Source organism: Camellia sinensis, chromosome 2, assembly GCF_055761805.1.
Source record: "Camellia sinensis isolate YWXY chromosome 2, ASM5576180v1, whole genome shotgun sequence".
Classification (NCBI taxonomy): Eukaryota; Viridiplantae; Streptophyta; class Magnoliopsida; order Ericales; family Theaceae; genus Camellia; species Camellia sinensis.
The window spans coordinates 29,124,534-29,130,597 of NC_138962.1; positions in this window are offsets into that span (position 1 = coordinate 29,124,534).

The following is a 6,064-nucleotide window of genomic DNA, read 5'->3' on the forward strand; positions in this document are numbered from 1 at the left end:
TGTTTTTTTCCTAAGATTAGATTCCAACCAAAAAATTAAAGGGAGTTGCCGTTCCCTATTTAACCATGCCAAACAGCCCATATTCCTCCAAATATCTACTGCGTTAGGGCAGCCTCTGACTATATGATCAATATCCTCCCAAAGATTATCACATCTACTGCACTCAGCAGAATCAGTAAGCCCTCTCTTGACCTGAGGTTGTTTGAGAGAATCTTGCCATGCAACACAAGCCACACAAAGCCCTTAAGCTTTTGGGGTAGCTTTAGCTTCCACAACCAAAGCCAGTTATTAGTTTCAATCTCATGATTGGCAACTAGCTCATAAGTAGAGGCTGTAGAAAAATCCCAGAACAAGAGCCATGCCAATGAAGAGTTTCCGGATGAGTAACAAATCTCGGTAGGTGAACTTTAATTTTATTATGCTGTAATGTATAATTCACATTATACTTTACCTTTTTTATTAGTTAATTTTTGGTCTTATAGGCTAAAAAGTAAATCATATATTTTATACTGAAATATATATTTTACAATTGATAATTCTTGCATCTACACTCCCTCCATAAATAGCCAACTCCTTGGCTTGATTAACATGCATCCATAGACCATCTTCTCCAAAACTACCCAATATGACAAAGATTTTGAGACTCTCTCTGGCTCATCTTTTTTCTTGCTATCTTTCTAGCCTTTAAATTCTCAATTGCATGTTGAAATGATTTGATAATCAAAATATGCAAGAAAGCGTCCAATCCCAAACTCTGTGATTCAACACTGCAATCAGACTGTCGCAACAAAAAGTCAAATACCAAAGACCTAAGCCTTATCTTGTATACAATTCAATTGCATTTTTCTTTTTTCTTTTCTTATAAGGTGGGAAAGTAGTCCCTCACAGACCGATGTGGGATTTCCCCGCACATTAGCCCCGAGCCGAGCTCGTTCCGACACCGGCGCAAATCAGCCAAGTGCCGGAAGGAGTTCCCACAGACGGCGCCAAATGAAGCCACCAGTCCTCGGCCTAGCACATATTGTCCGCTTTGGCGTAAACCTGTGCTCACGGTTTTGTTCCTCCCCTACTAGGGAAAAAGGCCTATGCTAGGGAGAGGAGCCAGTCTACTTATATGGTGGGAAAGTAGTCACTCACAGACCGATGTGAGATTTTCCCGCACAGTTATTTTTCAAAATAACTACTTTCCCTTGGTTGAGAAGAAAGTAGGGAGAAGGTAAAAAGGAAAATATTTTATTTTTAATTTTTAATTTTTTTTTCCTGTCCAAAGCTGCATAAATGAAATTAAAATTTTTCTGGGAGAGGATTAGGGAAAAATATTTTAAAATTATCTTCCCATCTTTCTTTCCTTTTCTTTTCTTTTTAACTTTAACCCATGAAGATCTGAATTCACCAGCTCACTGCTCAACTCAACCAACCTGCAATCATTGAATTCAAAATCAGAAACATTTTGTTAGTGGTCCCAGATCACAAAACATTTCCCACCATATCCTAGGAGTTATTGGTTGATTTTGGTATCGCACATAGTGTTGTAATTAGTAAAAAGAATAAGATTTATAAATTTATATTGAGTGATTGAAGAATGAAAAGAGACATAATGAATTGTGATTAGTGTAAGATATGTATAGCGAGATATACATATCAATAATTTTTCTATATAGGGAGATATGAACAGATATGAGAAGAGATTCAAACCAAACCAAACCAAAGGAGAGGGAAGTACTGTTCCTGCTTGTACAGGCAGGCACCACTGTTCTGCAACTCTTTTTTAAGTGGCTTTTATCATTGTCTTTCGTAAATAAATTGCTTGAAACCGGTTTTTTCGCAGTTTCTTGCAGTACCTGAACCAGAAAAGTCCATAAAGTGATCATTATTCCAAAAGAATATCATATATAAATTTTATTCATATGATATAACTCATTTATCTATTCATTAATTAGAATATTCATAACTCATAATTGTAAACAAATATTTTTTTTCATAATTGTTTTATATTATTTTTTATATGCTAGTATTTAGTTACCATTTGAAAAAGAAAAATGTGTTTTGGACCAGACGGGGCTAGTTCGCCTTGTGAGGCTTATTATGGTTCTATTTTGATAATTCAAATCGTTTATTTTGTTAAGTATTTCATTTATAAAAAAAAATTAGATTGATCTGATAACTGTAACTAATTTAATTTATTTAACTTTTACAAAAAAAAATAAACCATTTTTTTATGACAAATATGATAAATTAAATTAGTTATAGTTTTCGGATCGATCTAAATCTTTTTATAGATGAAATACATGAAATATCTAACAAAATAAACGGTTTTGATTATTAAAACGGGACTCATAGTGGATCTCATGACTGAAACAACCCCATCCAGTCCAGAATAGTGGCGGGAGGGATCCTCCTTCAAAGAAAAATTGTTAAATCATCAAAAAAGGAATAAAATTTATTTTTAACATGATGTGATAATAGCTTAATGAGAAAAGTCAGGGTGCATGAAATTTTTTTTATGAAAATGATCATGAAAGATTTTTGATTTTTGGATTACCTTGATTAGTGTGTGGTGCTTTATTCTAAGTGTAATTCAAAGATCACAAAATTTTCATGATTATTTTCATGAAAAATTTTTCATGATACCTAGCATTGCTGTAACTTAATTAGATTGATAATTCAACCATTTATTTTATACAACTCATCAAATAGATTATTCATATCAAAAATTAAATTTATTGAACATTTGGAGTCCCTAGATATGAACAAATTTGTTTAAAAAAATTGATAAGCTATTGTCTGTTAATTATTTTTCAGACAAATTTAATTTGATCAAATAATTTTAATATTTAATTAACTTATTTTCTATACAAATAATTTATTTAATCGATCTTATAAAAATAAGAATTCAAATTATTAAAACGAATAACGAGCCGAATTGGACTGAATTAGATTGGATCCGCTCACTCTCTCTCCCTCCACTTTTTCTTTTCTCATCCCCCAACCTTTTTCCATCCTCTTCCCTTCCACTCCCATTTATTCCCATTTCAATAACATAAATCATCTCAAGCAATTGCCTTGGATCTTCATCTTCTCTTCTTTTTTTCTACCCTTCATTTTAATTTTTTTTTTCAAGACTTGTGAATCCCAAATGCAAACTAATCTTTTTACATATTCTTCTCTCCATTAACTCTCTCGCTCTCTTGTTTTTGGGTACAACTCAAAAAATGTCTGCATCAATAGAGCCACAGCAACCACCACCACCACCACCGATTGAAGTGATCGAACAAGCTTACACAGCTCACTCGGGTCACGGGTCAATCGGACCCGTAATCGCAGTTCTCGCAGTGATCACAATCTTGGGTGCGATTGCTGTCGTGATCGGTAGGTTATGTTCGGGTCGACGAATTATGGGTCACGGGCAGTACGACTTCGAAGGTTGGGTTGAGGCCAAATGCGGGTCCTGTATTAACGGCCGGGTCGACCCACCCCCTCCTCACCCGCCCCCGCCCCCGAGAAGCAGTAGTGGGGCGGTGGGCTGCGGCGATGCCGTGGCGGCGGTGGTTTCTGCGGAGGCGCCACGAGAGGCGAAGGATGAAGGAGTGACCCGACAACACAACCCGAGTGAGAGTGCTGGATCTTGAAATTGGCTGGGTCATGACTTTCTTGAAATTGGTTATTTGGTAATTTTGATTTGATATCATGTCCATTTTTGTTAATTTATTAGAGCATCTACAGCGTTTTATTTCTTTTTTTCATCGAATCTGAATAAAAAATAGTTGTTTTTCTCAATCTGATACGACTAGCTCCAACGGTGTGCACTAAAAGAAAAGAGGTTGACCGGCCGGTCGACCGATAAAGTTTATAAAATTTTTTTTTTTTTTCCCTGCAGATTACTCCTGTCAAAACCTTTTATTTGTTAGTAGACATTGCTAAGTTTTTTTTTGGTAAACAGACATTGCTAAGTTGTGTATCTTCTTTATCACCTTCTTCTCTCAGTTCTTTATGCCAAGTTTTGGACAGCCCAAATTCAGTCATAAACTGAAGAAAGTGGGTGTTGGAAGTTGGGTTTTTAGTCATAAATTACAAACCTCAAAATTGTATCCATGGCTGATGTTGTACCTTAGAGCTGATGCAACCAAAGGTTTCTCTGGAGGCTATCACTATGACACTAGAGGAATGCTCAAAACTGTATGGGTGTGTTTGATTGGGGAGATTAGGAGGGGGGACTATCCACTATTTGGATTGTAATCTAAATAGTGCACCTTATCCGTCGTTTAATTTTTTTTTAGTCCGGCGGACTCCATGTCCGGCCGGACTCCATGTCCCCCATATGGGGGACTATCCTATCCTGGGGGGATGGGACAGAAAGTGGGGGACTAATCACTGTTTGGATTATATGCGAAAATGACCATTTTGACCCTCTACTATTTAATTATGTATTATATTTAATAAAATTCAATAAAATTTAAATGTCTCAATTTAAAAATAAAATAATTTTATTTAACTTTTTATTAATGTTTTATTTATTTAATTTTTTAAAATAATTTTTTATAGATATTTTATTGATGTTTTATTTTAAAATTTTGTTTATGTTTTATTTAATTTCATTGTTTAAATTTAATAGATGTTTTAATAGATGTTTTATTTAAACAATTAAATGTTTAATTTCAACAATAAATAATTTCATTTATTTAAATTATGTTTTATTTAAACATTTAAACATTTGTACATCAACATGTTTATTAAATTATTTCAACATCTGTACATCAACATGTATATTTATTTAACATCTATTAAATTATGTTTTAATACGTCAACATTTGATTACATCTACATTTGTTAATTGTTAATTACATCAACATTTGTTAATTGTTTAAACATAATCTATACATCAACATTTATCTAATTGTTAATTGTTTAAACATAATCTGTACATCAAAATAATTTTAATGTTAATTGTTTAAATAAAAATTTAAACATTTAACCATTAGTATGCTTAATTTCAACAATAAATTTTTATTTGTTTAAATAAAAATAATCTATACCAGTCAATTTTTTTTATCAATATTAGTATGTTTAAATATCTTTAAACAAAATTTAACCATTAGTATGTTTAATGTTTACTAAAAATAATTAAAATATTAAAGATATGTTTAATATTGCTATTACATAGTAAACAATTGAAAAAGGGTAAAATAGTCTTTTGTTCATTTATCCTATCCAGTCTGTCCAACCAAACGTTGGATTCATTGAAAATAGTCCTATCCAGACATCTAATCCCATGAAAAAACAAACACAGGATACATATCCAATCCGACCAAATAGTCCGGGGGATTCACAATCCCAGGACTCAAGTCCGATGGATTTCAATCCCCCATTTTCCAGTCCGTCCAATCAAACACACCCTATGTGCAATCCCTCTGCATTTCATTCTTTGCAAATTTAAACTTGTTATAGGATTTGGTCTGTTCTCAAATGGCTAATTTAAAGGAAAAATGCATAGTTTGGCTCAATGTTTTAAAAACCGGACCGGTGAATGAATCGAAAAAGGGATTGGGCGGATGGGTCACCGGTTCAACCGTCGGGCCGGATCGAACCGTGACGTCCTAAATAAATTTTTTTTAAAATATAAATTAATAATATATAATAAATTTTCAATTTTTTTTTTAATTCTTAAATATTTTAGTTATGTTTTTCTAAAAAAAAAATAATACATTCTCAATTTTTATATAGATGAAAAACCATTGCTCAGCCTCAAAACAAAGGGCCAAAAACAGGGATTCTCTAAAATGGGTTCTCAGAGTGGTCTTTCATTCAAGTGAGAGAGAGATCAAAATCTACCTCATTCAATGAGCAAGCAACAGCAGGGAAAGAAAGAGAGATGCGATGGGTGTCTTCTTCTTTATTGATAATCAATAGGGGGAAAGCAAGCAGTGTGTGTCTTCTTCTTTATTGTAAGAAGAGTTGAGAGCTTGAGTTGAGTTGAGTGATTCGTTAATGGTGATGATGATTGATGAAGAGAGAGAGATGCGGCTGTGCAAGGTTTTGCCGAAGATCTGCTGCGGCTGAAAAGAAA